Source organism: Propithecus coquereli, unplaced genomic scaffold, assembly GCF_000956105.1.
Source record: "Propithecus coquereli isolate 6110/MARCELLA unplaced genomic scaffold, Pcoq_1.0 Scaffold10, whole genome shotgun sequence".
NCBI classification, from domain to species: Eukaryota; Metazoa; Chordata; class Mammalia; order Primates; family Indriidae; genus Propithecus; species Propithecus coquereli.
In genome coordinates this window covers 6,595,984-6,613,514 of record NW_012133858.1, presented here as the reverse complement: position 1 = coordinate 6,613,514, position 17,531 = coordinate 6,595,984, and positions in this window count along the sequence as shown.

The following is a 17,531-nucleotide window of genomic DNA, read 5'->3' as shown; positions in this document are numbered from 1 at the left end:
GTTCTCTCCCCAGATAAGCACTTGACTTCCTTAATAAAAATAAACTAGCTCCCCTAACATGGCCAGTGGAGGGAGCCTCCAAATATTACATGGGATATACTTATCCTAAAAAACTATTTGTTATTGATCTGAAATTCAAATGTAACTGGGTATCCTGTATCTTATCTGGCAACAATAACTAGGAAGCAAGGGAAAGTGGTGGTGATGGGTTCCATGTGAGAAGAGGGAGAGGAAAACGTGAACAGTGTGGGCAGGGCCAGTGCCCACTTGCAAAACAAACAGAATTTTTATGGACAGGCGATTTTAGTAAATGAAGCAATATGCTCTTGCTGGGTTTGAGTCCAAGACTCCGAGCCGTCGAGGGATGGTGGATTTTGCGTTCTTTCCTTTCCTGCTTTTGAGTTCATGCCTGATGGAGGTCTCTGGCACCCCACTGTCCTCAGGGAGCGAGACTCTTCACACTCGCCCGGATCTGTTTGTTCTTTGAAGAACAAGCGTTCAGAGAAATGGAACACTGAGGGGAAGAAGAAGAGATATGCAGTGAAATGCCGAAAGTATAACCTAATCTGGGCCAAATGTAGCCCACAGGATCCTAAAATGAGACACGTGGGCACCTCCAGCCTCTAATTACACAGGGAGGATGACGCAGATTGGCTGCAGCTTGGGTTGCTAGAGAGTACACAAAACCAGACGTTTCTCTTCTTATGGGAAAGGGGAAGCAGTCTCTTGGGAGGTGGTGGGGTGGAGAGAAGGCATGCATTTAATTCTTGTCAGTACGAACATGTTTATTTCTACCTGCCTAATATAGTTTTTGTGAGATTTAAAGCACCCAAAATGGCCTATATGAAATAAAATGAAATCAAAACAAAGGAGCTCAACATTGCTAATTATTAGGGAAAATGTGAATTAAAAACACAATAAGATACCACTACCTACCTGCTAGAGTAGCTAAAATTAAAATACAAAACAAAAACTGACAGCACCAAATGCTGACGAGGATTTGGATCAACAATGCAAAATGACAGTCACTTTGGAAAATGGTGTGGCAGTTTCTTACAAAGTTAAACACACACTTAGCATAGGACCCAGCAATCCCAATCCTAGTGAGTGAATGGCCCCAAAGTCCATCCACTGGTGAATGCATAAACAAAACTGTGGTCCATCCAAACAATGGAATATTACTTAAATGAAAAGGAACAAAGCCACTTACACATACAAAGACATGGATGAATCCCAAAAGTATTATGTAAGTACAAGAAGACAGACTCAAAGGCCAACATTCTTTATGACCATGTTTATGTGACATTTTGAAAAAGGCCAAAAACTATAGGGACAGAAAGCAGATCAGTGGTTGCCTGTGCCTGGGAATGAATGGGGATTTTCTACAAAGGGGCATGAGAGAATTTTGGGAGGCGATGAGGTTGTTTGATATATTGACTGTGGTGTTGGTTACACAATTGTGTACATTTGTCAAAACTCATTTCATCAAAAAATTAAAAAGGGTAAATTTTACTCTGTGTAAATTATACCTCAATAAATTTGACTTAAAAAAAAAAACCTTAAGGTATTATTTTTTTCAAGATATTGCTATCAGGCTGGGCAAGGTGGCTCACACCTGTAATCCCAGCTCTTTGGGAGGCCAAGGCCAGAGTATTGCTTGAGGCCAGGAGTTTAAAACCAGTCTGGACACCATCCTGAGAGCCCCATCCCTGCAAAAAATTTAAAAAATTAGCTGGGCTTGCTGGGATGCACCTGTAGTCTCAGCTACTTGGGAGGCTGAGGCAGGAAGATCACTTGAGCCCAGGAGTTCAAGGTCACAGTGAGCTATGATTGCACCACTGCACTCCAGCCTGGGTGACAGAGTGAGATCCTGTGTCAAAAAAACAAAAATAAAAGCAAAACAGAACAAAAATAAAAACAAAAACAAAAGATACTGCTATTACCTATGTTAATGCGAACTAATGTTTACTGAGTAATATATGCCAGTCACTGTGGCACACTTTATATATTACACGTTTTATGTGATGATTTGAAATATATATTAATTATGTGTATCACATTATTTTATATACATATGTATAGACATTACAGCAATTACTAGATGAAGAAACTAAGGCTCAGACAGGCTAAGGAACTTGCTCAAGGTCACGGTGGTGGTGAGTAGCAGAGCTGGGATTGGAACCCAGGTCTGTCTGATTCCAGAGCCACCACAGCTTGCTGCCTTAGTTCAAGGCGTAAGCATAGAGAACGCATGTATCTCTTAGGGTTTCTCCACCTCAGCACTATTGACAAGCGGGGACTGGATAATTTTTTGTTGTGGGGGACTGTCCTGTGCATTTAGGACGTTGAACAGCATCCCTGGCCTCTACCCACTAGATGCCAGTAGTGTCCCCCAGATACGACAACCAAAAACAGCTCCAGATATTGCCAAATGTACCCTGGGGGCAAAGTAGCTCCCTTCACCCATTAAAAACACTGAGATTTCATCAAAGACTACACAGACACCAAAAAGACCCACATGGAACCACTAGGAATACCGAAGGCCCAGAGAAGAAATATGGCATATTTGGGTAGCTGGGGCACTGACTTAATTGCAGCATTTGGGTACTGGGTGAATCCCCAGCAGTTAATTAATTCTGCATAAAGCTCATGTGAAGAAATACATATGTACCTGACATAGAAACACAAAGATGAAATTATAACTTTTCATGACACATGCCCATGTCAAAATGTATCTTTTTCTCTCTTATGCAGTCACCCTGGGAAGATCTATGCTTCTGTCAGAGGTGCCTCGTCGCCCAGGACGGTGCTGGGGCTGCCCTTGGGAACTGCCTCTGCTTCAAATTCTCCACCTGGGCAAGTCTTCATCCTCTTGGAAACAACCAGAAGTTACCAAGGATGGTGAGCTAAGTGGGCAATATAAACTAGGTAATTATGTTTTTTTCCCAAAAACTGCACATAATATGTACAGTTTATTCTATGATTATTGTATGTTTGGTGGTTTCTTTAAACAAATCATACAATAATAATACTAGCTACCAGTCACTCAGAGCTTGCTAAGTGCCTTGTAGTCTGCAATAGTCATCTCATTGAATCATAACTATATGACCTATCACCATACACAAAAATTAACTCCAAATGATCAACTATCTAAATGTAAGAGCTAAAACTATAAAACTCTTAAAAGAAAACATAAGTGTAGATCTCTGTGACCTCGGATTTTTTTTTGTTAATGTGGTTATGTGTGTGTATGTGTGTGTATAATATAAATTATGTTATGCCTATTGTCATACACCTTGCTCTTTCATTTCACAATTTACTTTAGAGATTTTATATATATATAAAATTATTATATAATATATATCGATTATATACATTATATAGAAATATATAAAATATATAATTATATGTATAAAATGCAAGCATGAGAGAGAGAAAGGAGTTCTTATTTCATAGTATGAACACAGCGTAACTTATTTAACCGTTTCCCTTTGTCTTAGCTTGGGCTGCTACAACAAAGCACCACAGACTGGGAGACTCATAAACAACAGAATTTATTTTGCATAGTGTTGAAGGTGCAAACATGGTCAGGTTCTGGTGAGGGCCCTCTTCCAGCCTGCAGACTGCCGGTTTCTCACGGAATGCTCACGTGGTGGAAAGATACCAGGCCAGCTGTCTGGCTTTGTCTTCTAAGGGCACTAATCCCATCCATGAGGGCTCCACTCTCAGGATCTAATCACCTCCCAAAGGCCCCATCTGCAGACGCCATCACATTGGGGGTTAGATTTCAACATTTGGGGGCCATAACATTCAGTCCATAACACCCTATTGGTAGATATTTCCTTCTGTCTATTCTGTAAACATTGTTTTGACATCCAGAGGTCCCTCCTTGCTGTTGCTACTCTTTACTCCACTACTCTCCCTGGATTATTTCTCATCCACTCTCACATTACTCCCCGTGCAGGGGGACTTACTTAGCTCATTTAGACCTAGATAACAGGGTCTTGTCCTAGATGTGCACGTTAATGATCCCTGCATATGAAAATGCACAAGTGTAAACCCATGGAAGACCACCTGGGCACCTCTGTCACTCGGGATCCAGTACTCAGCACAGGTGCAGTGTGACCCATCACTTTGAACATTACTACACTAACCCCATTCAGGTCCCAGGAAAACACTTCTCCACATCTCTAGACCTACGTCTTCAAGGAAAAGGCAACTGCCTCCAAATTCCTGCTGCTGACAGTAGACTGATGCGACATTGGAGCTGGGGGAGGATCTGAGCAAGGTGAGTATTTAGACAATCAACTTGTCTAAGTCTTCCTCTCTGACTGCGTGAGGATAATAGGTTATTGCATAAAAAGGTGTTTCCTAGGAATGCTGAACACCCATTTCTTGCTTCTCTTCAACAGTTGTGCAGAATGGCTGAGGAACATTCTATAATATTACACAATATTATTATTATTAATTCTATATCATATTATTTAATATATCATAATATTTTACATTTTTATAATAATATGTATATCTAGGCATAACATATGTGAAGGGATGTAAATAACTGATTTCTTACATTAGCAACAGATGGACTGTGGTAAATTGTCTGCAAAGAAGGCTGCCAAGAATCCTTCCCTTCCCTGTCTCGTTCCTCTCCACTTGAATCAGGGCTCACCTATGACTTGTTTTGACAAACAGAATGTTGCAGAAGTCACTGTTCCAGTTCAGGGGGTAGGCCTTGAGCCTGGCAGCTTCTGCTTTCCTTCTCTTGGGATCCAGCCACCATGTAAGGAGGGCACCATTGCTCAGACTCCTGAATGATGGGGAACCATGTGGAAAGAGAGCTTCTAGCCTCCTGGTCATCCCACAAAGGCCCCAGACATCTGGACGTGGTCACCTTGGACCCTCCAGCTCCAGCTGAGTCACCACATGACTGCAGTTTCATGAACTAGCCCAGGAAAGACTATAAGATCACCAGCTAATCCACAGAAAGGTGAAAAATAATAGATTGTTATTTTAAGCCACTAAGTTTTGCAGTGATTTGTTATGTGGCAAAAGGTAATGAAAACATGAATGTTACTAGAGTTTCTAATGGTTTTGCCTTTGTAAAAATATTCAATAAGATTTAAATTGCCAAAAAATTAAAAATTTCAACTTTAAGACCAGTTGGGATGGCTCATGACTATAATCCCAACACCCTGGGAGGCCGAGACAGGAGGACTGCTTGAGGCCATGAGTTTGAGACCAGCCTAGGCAACACAGTGAGACCCTGTCACTATAAAATTTTTAAAAAAAATTAGCTGGGCATGGTGGTATGTGCCAATAGTCCCAGCTACTCAGGAGGCTGAGGCAGGAGGATCACTTGGGTGCAGGAATTCAAAGTTACAATGAGCTGTGATCATGTTACTGCACTCCAGTCTGGGCGACAGAGCAAGACCCTATCTCTAAAAAAAGAAAAGAAAGAAAAGCATCATAGACCTCCTGCCATGCCCCTACTTCCACAGATTGACCTGCATTCACGCCCATCCTCTCTTCCTACCCCTTTGACTAATACTTCCATTTTTTCAGGCCTACTACTTTTTGAAAAATGTCTTTAATCTCTTCCTTTCTATTCATACCTACCCAATAAGTTTTAAATGCATTCAAATCTCTTCCAAATTTTAAAAAACCCACAATCTGGCTTTGACCCCATTTCGTCCTGCAGCCACCCTATCTCCGTCCTTCCCTTCACATCTAAGCATCTGGACAGTCTTGTCTGTGCCCTCTGTCTCTGCTCCTTCCATTCTGACTCACTCTTCAGTCCATCACGGTGTGGCTTTTGCCTCCACACTCTCCTAAGCCAGCTCTTTCCGAAATAACTAATGGCTGCTTCTCATTGCCAAATCTCCTGGAAACTCGGCCACGCCGACTTTCCACGCTGCCAATATGGCTTCTGGGGGAGGCAGTTTCCAAAATGACTCCCGGTGATCCCCGCCTCCTGGTATTCACATCCTTTTGTAATCCCTTCCCCTTGTGTGGGCTAAATCTGGTAACTTGCTGCTAATGAACAGAATAAGACAAAAGTGATGATGGCATAGCACTTCCAGGATGAGGTTATAAAGGCCTTGCTTGCGCTCTTTCTCTGACTCTTCTTGCATGTTTGCTCTGATGAAGCAAGCTCTCATGCTGGGACCCACGTGACAAGGATCTGAGGCCCTCAGTTCCTCCCATAGACCTCAGAAACTGAATCCTGCCAACCACTGGAACAGTGGCCAGCAGTTTGGAAGAGGATCACTTTCCAGTCAAGCCTACAGATGAGACCACAGCCTTGGCCAACACCTTGATCACAGGTTTGTAAGAGACCCTAAAAGAGAGGACGCAGCTCAGCAGTGCAGGATCCTGGACCTACAGAAAGAGTGTGTGGGAACAAGAAAGGACCAAATGTCTTTGTCCCTGGTTCCTGGCACAGAGCTCCTAAAGCCCTTGGGATTTCCTGATAGAAGTGTCTTTTGTTATTCATGTTGAGCCCCTTTATGCTAATGTGGTAACTTGCCCCTAGATAGCCTCCTGGTGGGGCTGGTCACCAGAAAGACCAAGTTATTAATAACACAGGGTTGGAACTTTCAGTTCTGCCTACTGATCTCTTGGAAGGGGCTAGAGATTAAGCTCTATAAAAACTCTTGCACAGAAGTTTGATGAGCTTCTGAGTTGGTGAACAAATTCACGTGCCAGGAGGGTATTGGACCCAAACTCCATGAGGATAGAAGCTCCTACACTTGAGGCCCTCCCAGACCTCACCTATGTATCTCTTTATCTGGCTGTTCATCTGTGTCCTTTATAATATCCTTTATAATAAACCAGTAAATATAAGTTGTGTTTCCCTGAGTTCTGGGGCCATTTTAGCAGTTAGCACATGGAGGAGAGGGTTGTGGGAAATCCCAATTTATAGCTTGGCGGATAGAGGTACAGGAGGCCCAGACTTGGGATTGGCATCAGAAGTGGGGACAACCTTGTGGGATTGAGCCCTTAATTTGTGCAATCTGATCCTAAATCCACGTAAATACTGTGAGAATTGAAATGAATTGAAGGACTCCCAATTGGTGTCAGAGAATTGGTTGGTGTCAAAAAAAACCCTACACACCTGGTGTTAGGAATATTCTGTGTGAGACTATAGAGAAACAGTGTGTTTTATCGGACAGTGAGATAATGAATATGTTTTGTTTTAAGCCACTAAGTTTGGGGGTAATTTTTTTAAAATTTATTTTTAATTGACACATAATAGTTATACATGTTTTGGGGAGTTGGGGTAATTTTTATATAGCAATAGATAATAAATATACCTTCCTTCCTAAAACTACTTCTCCTTGGACTTCCATGACTGCTTTTCCACCTGACTCCCCATCCCTCTCTTTCCTTCGTGGGCTGTTCTGCTTTTGCTATCTCTTAGTTCCTGCTGTTTCTAAAAGTTCTTCTCTGTGTCTCTACATACATTTTCTTGCCAGTGTCACTCATTCAAATGCCATCTTGATGCCAGTGACCCCTCCAAATTTATATCTCTGGTTCTTTTGAGCACCAGATCCATGTGTTCAACTGCCTAAAGGGCATTCCCAGCTGGACGCCAGTCTCGCAAGACACTGAGACTCAGCACATCAAAACTGAACTTGTCACTTCCCATTATATCCTATAGCCTCCTGTGTTTCCTGCCTCAGTGAGCCACTATCACCCAGTTGCTCAAACCAGAAACCTGGGAGTCATCTATTTGTTTATTCAACAAAGACTTATCATGTACCCACAATGTGCCAAACAGTGCTCTATGCTAAAGGAAAGTTATACTCCTGTGGGGAGAGAAACAATGAAGATAATAAATTATATATCATGGTAGAGTGCCATATATATATTGCAATAAGTGATATGGGAAAAAAATTGAGCTGGCAGAGGAATGAACATCATGGAATGTGAGTTGTAGTATTAGATGGGGTGGTGATAATAGACCTCTACAAAAAAGAGACAGTTGAGGGAAAAGAGGTCTATGCCACATGAGTATTTGGGAGAAGAGCATTTCAAGAAGAAAGGACAGTTTTAGATGTTTGGGGATTTGAGAAGCAGGAAGATAGCCAGTGTGGCTGGAACAGAGACAGGCAGGGGGAGATTGTTAGGGATGAGGTCAGTGAGTTACCCAAGCCTAAGTCATGTAAAGCCTTATTGGCTATTGTAAAGATTCGAGCTTTCACTGAGTAAGATAGGCAGCTTTGGGAGGGTCTGGAGTGGAGATATCACATGATCACTCTGGTTATTATGTTTAGAATAGGCTGTAGAGAACTCATTCCTCTTCTTTTTATCTCTTAGCCCCCAAATCTATTTTTCTCACTTAACCTTGTTTAACTTTTAAATATATTTTGAACACATCTACTTGTCTTAATTTCTATTGCAACCCCCTAAGTCAAGCCAACAACATTCCTCATTCATTCATTCATTCATGTAATACTTATTGAGCAGCTACTATGTTCCAGGTACTATGCCTATTCTCAGTGCTTGGAACTGAGTGAAAAAACAGCCTGTGTGGGGACTATATTTCTGCCTTGGATTTATTGCTTTTAAGAACTTGCCCTCTCGTCTTACGAATTTATTCGGTTAATTGCTCATTGTATTCTCACCTCACCAAAGTGTAAACATTATCAGTTTTGGTTCACCAGCTATATTCTCAGTGCCTAAAACAGCGACTTTCACATAATATGTGCTCAATAAATACTAGTCGAATAAATGAACAAAATACTGCACCAGTCTCCTAACTGGTCTATTTCCAGTGGCTTTTAAACTTTCCTTGACCTTGACCCACAGGGAGGAACACATTTACACTGTGACCCAGTGAAGACTTACATGCATGCACACACGCATGCAGACATACATATAAAGTTGAAAGTATTGTTAAGTGTGTTGCCATCTGATTACATATGAAGCTGATATTATTTATTGTATTCTATTGTGTTTCCCTGAACAAATCCTGCCAGTTATAACTTTAAATTTGATTTCAGAATCCACCAACAGGACTTAACCAGAAGTTTGACAAATACTGTCCTCATCTATTTTCCACAGTTAGAGTGTTCTTTCTAACTCAGAAGTCTTGTCATGTTATTTCCCTACATAAAACCTTTCGATGGCAATCTGTTGGCCTCAGGCAGTTTTGCCCAAACATCAGTCACTCATGGTTGTTCATGTACAAATGAGGGCTGAATATTTTGTCTGTTGGTGGAATCACCTTTGTCACCCAGCCTCATCTTAAGCAATACGAGAAGTAATGTGTTGGATGTATGAAATACATATTTTTTCTAATGCATATTAAATCCAGTACCTACCAAAATAAAAAAATGTTGTCTTGTGTACCCTCTAAAATCTTTTTACTTACCACTCAGCCACACTTTGGGGAAATCTGTTCTTGAGATAAAATTCAGATGCCTCAACCTAGCCCATGAGGCACTCTGGAGCTTGTTGTGCTTTCCACTGCAGTACCATTCTTTTTTTTTTTTTTTTTTTTTTTTTTACCATTTCCTGCATGCATTCATTCCAAACGACTGGTAGGTCCCTGACCGCACTGAGCTCTCTTGGGCACAAACACTCTGCACGTACCATCCCTTTTCTCTGCTCAGAACTCCACGAGTACTACCTCCGTTCAGGTCTCAGCTTAAATGTCACCTTGGGGAAGCTGTCCCACAGCCCCCGCCCCCCTTCCCCAGCATCCTGTGCTCACCCCTATGTTAGAGTATCACTCTGAAGCAAACCAGCTTGTTCACGTTTTACTTCTCCAGCTGACAACTGTAAGCTCCTTTTGGGGTAGAGTTGTATTTTATTTACCATAGGATTTCTAGTATTTGGCAGTACCAGACATTTGGTAACAATGTGATGAATAAAAGAACAAATGTATGAATTTCACAATGGACTGAATACCCCTATCAGCACATGGCCTGACACGCACTAGGCATTCAAAAAGTACTGTTGAGCGACTGAAAGAGACGAGGGCTGATCCTCACCCCAGCGACATTCTCTTTTTTAAAACAAGTTATTTGAAAGGTGGTCTCGAATTCCAATGTCTGCTCTTTGTGACATTATTCTCTCTGTGCAGGAAGTGGTCAGAAATGAGGTCAAAATGTGGATCTGTGGCCTGAGAGACTTTTGGTCCCTCCATAAATAAGCCTCCTGTGACAGAAGACAGGATCTGTAGGGAATGCCCAGCACAGTGGGGATATATATCTGCACATGTTTCTTTTGATGTATAGTAGCTATAAAGTAAATATTAGACATTTGAATTAATATTAAAATCCATACTTCATATATATTAATGATATCAGTGCTATATATTCAGATTTTGATGCCCTCATCTCCCTTTTCTGAGGTTCTAGAATATAGCTTCTGTGATTTTTTAAGACTGATGTTAACAGTGTTTCTTACAGCAATGTGTGTAATAGGGATATACAATGAAGGTTTTACAGTAACTGAACTGTACTAAAAGACTTCTATTTTTCTTTTTTCTAATAGTTCTACTATCTGGCATCTTGGGGAATGTGGTATTTGGGATAAATGGAGCTTCCAAATAACTGATGTTTAATCTTATAAACACCAAAACATTAAAAAATGAAAAGGATGGGGCTAGGTTGCTCATACCTGTAATCCTAGCACTTTGGGAGGCTGAGGCGGGAGGATCAGTTAAGGCCAGGAGTTCAAGACCAACCTGAGAATCATAGTGAGACCCCCCCGTCCCTATGAAAAATAAAAATTAGCCAGGTGTAGTGGCACATGCCTGTAGTCCTAGCTACTTGGGAGGCTGAGGTGGGAGCATGCCTTGAATCAAGGAGTTTAAGGTTACAGTGAGCTATGATGATGCCACTGCACTCCAGCCTGGGCCACAGAACGAGACCCTGTCTTAAGCAACAACAACAACGAAGATAGAAACTTTCCCAATATACAGCAAACTTCCCTGGCTTTTTAAACAAAACACCCCAAATAGTAACAGTCCTTGCAGACTTGGGGCTCTTTTTATGGATATCAGTTATGTGGATGACAGCCGTCCATGCTAGAGGTCTAGGGGTGGACATTTGCAGACTTAGATGACATGTAGCCTGAGTCTAGATGGGTAATGACTTTAGCAGTGATATTGAAACTTACTTTCTTACAAACAAAACCTCAGAGCAGTTGATTTCTGAGCTGTCTCCCACCTCCCTGCTTTTTTTTTTTTTTTTTAAATAAAGGAAGAATGAAGTCTGTGTAGTTGCATTATCTTCTTTGGGAAAGTATAAAATGATAGCCTTTGGAAACATCTATTGCAGAAAGAAAAGTTAAAGCAGCCTCCTACCACCAGAAAGTTATCTACTTTATCACACATGCTATCATATCATTTATTACCACGGGTGTAGATGACTTTCACCTGATTTTCAACTTGCTCTTCAACCTTACTGGTTCTTATCTTGTTCACGGAACGTGGAGGATTATTATGCAATCATTTCAAGATGTATGTGTATTGGAAAGGGCTTGCCTCAAAGCTTATACATTTTTTAATTGTCAGTTGACTTAGTTTTTTTTTCTTTTGTTGGGACAGAGTGTCACCCAATTGCCCTGGGTAGAGTGCAATGATGTCATTGTAGCTTACCGCAAACAACAACTCTGGGCTGTAAGTGATCCTTGTACCTCAGCCTCCCGGGTAGCTGGGACTACAAGCTAGTGCTACAATGTGCGGCTGGGTTTTGTTGTTGTTTTGTGTATTCTTTTTCTTTTTCTTTTTGGTAGAGATGGGGGTCTCACTTTTGCTCAGGCTGCTGTCAAACTCCTGAGCTCAAGCGATCCTCCTGCCTCAGCCGCCCAGAGTGCTAGGATTACAGGTATGAGCCACGGTGCCTGGCCACATTTTTTTAATTATCAAGAAATAAATGCCTCTCTCAAGAAAGTATTTAGAAAGTTCTGCATAACGTTTGATATTTGAACAGAATTTCAAATAAAGTTTTTAAGTTTTTAGTTGTATAAACAAGATGGAGAGTGTTGCTTTGGTATCAGAAAGACACGCCAATCCATACATAGACTGCACTAGTGAGGGAACCCAAAACACCATTGACATCTTTCTATGTTATCACAGCACATTATGCTGAAATTTTCTCACCTTTTATCTGTCTCCTCCATTAGTTTAGAGTTTCTCAGGAACTTAGGCCACATCTAAGTATTCTTTGAACCCTAGCACGTGTGTTCTTATGGAGCCACATAATCTTCCTCGAGAAAGTGTAAAATGGTTTTCTTTATGAAAACTCAATTAGGGAATGAAAAGGTAAAACAGCCTTAACTCCAACACTTCCTCCTTGTGTCCTTGTATATCTTGACCTTTCCCTCGTGTCTTCCCCCATATCCCTCCAACCACAGTTATCTCATAGGGGGTGAACTTTAGTGCAACTCAGTACCTCTTTCACCCCTTTTGTGGTGCCTTTTGTAGTGCCTGGCGCCTGAGTTTTTAACAAATATTTAATTGAAAGTGAACGTTGGCAGGTAGGAAGATGACAATTTTGGTGGGGGGAACTAATCCTTTTTCTCTGTGTTGACCTACACAATTGTTTAGTAACAGGGTAGTTTTAATATACTCTTATAAGTCTAGAATTCTGATATGCTTTTCAAGTTACATGCAGACAGTAAAAACAAGAAAGAAAATATTCATTTTTGCATTGTATCGCACTATCTAGTCAAGAAACAAGTGAAATCTTTGAAAGCTCTAGACTTGATAAAAATTTCCAATTGCCATTTATTATTATTATTATTATTATTTTTGTAGAGACAAGGTATAGTGCTATGTTGCCCAGGCTGGTCTCAAACTCCTGGCCTCAAGTGATACTCCTGCCTTGGCCTCCCAAAGTGCTAGGATTACAGGCGTGAGCCACCATGCTCGGCCTGGCCATTACCTCTATCTCACAGAAACCCATGGCTTTAAAATACGAGTAGTTAATTTGTCTTCATTCTGGTTAAACTTTGGGAAAGAAGAGGTAGGCAGTTGATTTACTGGTATTTTCTGGATAGAAAGTAGCAAGCATCCTTATAATAATAGACCAATTTCATCAGCTTTCTGAAAGTGTTCAAGTAAAGATTATGCTCAGAAATAAATTCTCTGAATAAGGGTACATATTTTTTCCTGCAGCTTAATTTTCTCCTAGTGCCACCTAGCCACCACCTCATGGTAAACATTTGGAGATATTTTCCCACCTAACTCATATCTCCCATATTCTTTTATTTTATTTTTTGTTCTTATATAGTTTTTATCCTTTCCCTTACCCCACTCCACTTGTTAGAACTGACTTTTGTTCCCTGTTGAATTTTACTTTTAGGAAATTTCATTTAGTACCATCTTTAAATTCTTTTTAATAGTGATAATAACAACTATAACACCACATAGAACATTGAACTATGTGCCAGATATTATTCTAAATACTTTACATGTATTAACATTTAATGTTCTTAATAACTCTAAAAGGAAGGTACTCTTCTTACCCCCATTTCTTAGACGTGCACTAGACAGCACAGGGAGCTTAAGTAACTAAGGTCACAAAGCTAGTAAATGGTAGGGTCTGGATTCAAACCTAGGAGGCTTCAGCCGCAGTCTGTGGACCTAATCACCAGACTAACCTTAGGCCCTAAGAAGGAGTATCGTCATAATGCTGTTTTATTTTATTTTTTCCTTGCCTGTTGATATTCTGGCCCAAGGCCTCATTTTCACTGATTCTTTTGTTCTTGTGTATCTCCACCTTTCACTGGTGTCTTCCCTTGTATTCCTCCAAGCTATAGTTATTTCATAGCTGATGAAATTCGGTGCAACCCAGTATCTCCCTTAGATGTTTCTGAGAGGCGGAGGGCTATTTGTTCTCTCAGACTCAAGAATTTATCTACACTCTATATCCTAAGTAGAGGAGAGTAGGCTATTCATTAGTTTTGGAATATATCAGTGATCTGGAATTGCCCTTCAGATCTGAAGCAGGAACTCAAGGGGAAGTGTCCCAGGAAAAGAGGGCCCTTGGGAATAGGAAAAGCCTTGTTTTTCTGGGTATGGTAGGAGTGACAAGATATAGATAGGCAGGCTCTTGTGTACCAGTCTCTGACAAGGCTGTGAATTTAGAGCTTTGCAAAAAGAAGAAGCCAAGTTTCTTGTCGCCCCCTGCCCCCCACCCCTCACCAGCTTTGTTTTTAAAGAGATGGAGTCTTGCTCTGTTGCCCAGATTCGAGTGCAGTAGTGTGATCATAGCTCACTATATTTTGAACCCCTGGGCTCAGGCGATCCTCCTGCCTCAGCCTCCTGAGTAGCTGGGACTACAGGTGTACACCACCACACCTAGCTAATTTTTAAATTTTTTTGTAGAGGCAGCATCTTGCTATGTTGTCCAGGTCGGTCTCAAATTCCTGGCCTCAAGCGATCCTCTCACCCCAGCCTCCCAAAGTGCTGAGATTTCAGGCATGAGCCACGGCACCCAGCTAGAAGCTAGGTTTCTCCTTATGGTAGAAGCAGCCTTGACAAATGGCTAGTGCTGCAGGCAGCCACATGCATGGGTAGGGAACATAGTACTTCCACATATTCCTGAGCTTGAGAATTCTAGAAAAAAGGAAGGAAAAAGAAGGTTACTACAGGAGGGTCTGAAGACCTAGTGAAGTCTTTGGGGGCAAGAGATGGAAGCATATTCCTCTCCTAAAGAAGCCAGAGGGCCAAGACCAGAAGAACACATTCCAGAGCCAGAAGAGAGGAAAAAGGCCCTGGGAGACACTGCGAATCCCACGGATCAGAGCTGTGGGGCCCGTTCTCTACAGGTCAGGCCACATCAGAGAAGATAAACTGGTGGCTGGGCCATGAGTCTGGCCCGTCACATATTTTATCTGATATGCCTTTTTTTTTTTTTTTGCCTTTCTTTGTAAAGTTCACTGACATGCTTTTGTGTTCTAAAAACATGGAATGAGTTACCAACATTTAGTATATGCAAGAGTTCACCCCAAAACTTGGATTACTGATTTCTCTTATTTCCTGATTTTTGCAGTCCCACTTGGAAACCATCAGCTGGAAGTGGCTGTATCCTTTAGAGTGGATTGAGCTCTTTGGGGTTTTATATTTAGGTGAAAACATCAATCTCAAAAGGTTACATGCAGTTGGGCACGGTGGCTCACGCCTGTAATCTTAGCACTCTGGGAGGCTGAGGCAGGAGGATCGCTTGAGCTCAGGAATTCAAGACCGGTCTGACCCTGTCTCTACTAAAATAGAAAAATTAGCCAGATGTGTTGGTGTGTACCTGTAGTCCCAACTACTTGGGAGGCAGAGGCAGGAAGATGGCTTGAGCCCAGGAGTGTGACATTGCAGTGAGCTATGATGATGCCTCTACCCAGGGCAACAGAGAGAGACTTTGTTTCAAAAAAAGGTTATATGCCTTATGACTCCACTTATATATATGAAATGACAAAACTATAGAGATGGAGAACAGATTAGTGGTTACTGGAGGACAGGGACAGATTTTGGGGGAGTAGGGTGGGGAGGGGGATTTGTGAATACAAAAACGTAATATGAAGGAGTTCTTTTGTGGTGATGGAATAGTTCTATGCCTTGACTGAGGAGTGGTTACATGAATCCATATGTGGGATAAAGTTGCATTGAACCACACACACATACACACACATACACACACACACACACACACACACACACACACACACACACAGAATAAGGGTTAAAAAAAATACTGAGTGAGTTCTATAGTCTGGTTAACAGTAATGTACCATTGTCAGTTTCCTGGTGTTAGAAAGTTGTCAGAATCAAAATGGAGTCGTCAACGTTAAAAAAAAACACACCCTGACAAATAGAGCTGGGGAAGGCTATGAAGATGGGTTCTCATGCTTCTATGCCTGATAACAAAAACTATCACAAAAGACTCTGCAAAAACCAGAACCTTGCACAAAAGGCATTGCAACCTTACACAAAAAATATTTCTATGAGGACATCCGCCCAGCAACTGCCTGTCCAATCTGGAACTGGAGTCACCCTTATTATTGATCTTTGTAGTCAAGGATAATAATTATCTTAATAACAATTATGTGATCCTCCTCATTTTTTCCTTTAAAAACCTTTGTCTTCCTTTACCTCTCCAAATATGCCCATAGTTTACTATGGCACTCATATTCCCACTGCAATGCTCTATTCCCAAATAAACATCATTTTCTTTCAGAGATCCTCTCTGTTATTTAGGTTGACACAGTTTTGATGTTTTATTCGAGCTTTGTAAGATGTCACCATTGGGGGAAGCTGGGTGAAGGGTAAAGGGAACTCTTTGTACTATTCTTGCAACTTCTTGTGAGTCTATGATCATCTCAAAACAAAAAGTTAAAAAACAAAAAGGAAAGGAAAGTAGGCTGAATGCCTAGGGCTGGTGTTTGGGGAAGTGAGCAGGAGGAGTGTGGAGAGGCAAACTGGGGCTGAGAAATGTTTCCAAAAGTTTAACCTATAAAGGGCCTAAACTTGCTCCTCACCATTACTTCTGTTGTCACTACCCCCATAGTGCTCTTTATTCAGCCGGTTTTAGACAGTTGTTTCTCTACTGCTTCTTAGTTACGGTGCTGAACAGAGAACTAGAGCTATTCCTGATGGCAACCAATCAATCAAGCCCATTGGGTGTAATCTCCAGGCCTTCAGCCCTTTTCAGTTATTAGTTTTCCCATTGCCTAATGCAGAGTCTGTTTCTTTGCTGCCAGAGGTGTTTTTTATTTTAACATCTGAATTTGATGCCATTGCAGGTGCTAGAAGTTGCCAGAAGGCTGTCCTCCAGATAATTGTCCCTTCCTGTAGCTTGTATCACTGTTTGGTTGCAATTAACATTCAGAATATGCACCGTCATCTTATTAAAATTTATATTTTTTAACGCAGAAAGCACACGGAGAGTTGATTGTGGAACTGTGGCTTATCCTTGCTCTTCTTAGTTACCTGTGTCTAAATTAAGCTGAACCTCTGGGTCTCAGCTATTTCTAAATAGGCATCACGATTTACTAAGGTTAATGCCTAGGGGAATATTAACCTTGCAGACACTAATCTAATTCAGTGTCATCACAAGTGCATAATGCGAGAGTTTGGAGTTTAGCCAAAAGCACTATTCAAATGAACATTCAGTTGGCAAGAGGTAGGAAGGTGGGTGTGGACAAGGGAAGGAGAACTGCAGAAATGGTTATATAGATATTTTAATGCCCTTTCTTTTTCCTCTCCCCTCAAAGGTTATATTTAAATATTGCAGAAGGCAGGTGCTAAATAAAATCTTCAGATTATTGTGAAGAAATCGCAATGAAAAAGTGTTTCATCCCATAGCAAGTTTCTGATGCTCATAATCACTCAACATTCACCAAACATCTTTTGTGTTACATGGCTGACCTAGGGTGGGGACGCACAGATCAGTAATTGCAAACCATTGCAGAATGTACAAGCACCTTAGGGCGCCTAATAAATGTTAGTTGAATGAAGGCACCATTAAGGAGGTCACAATTTGGCTAATGTTACTTAAAGGGCCCCCAAAGGATGAGAC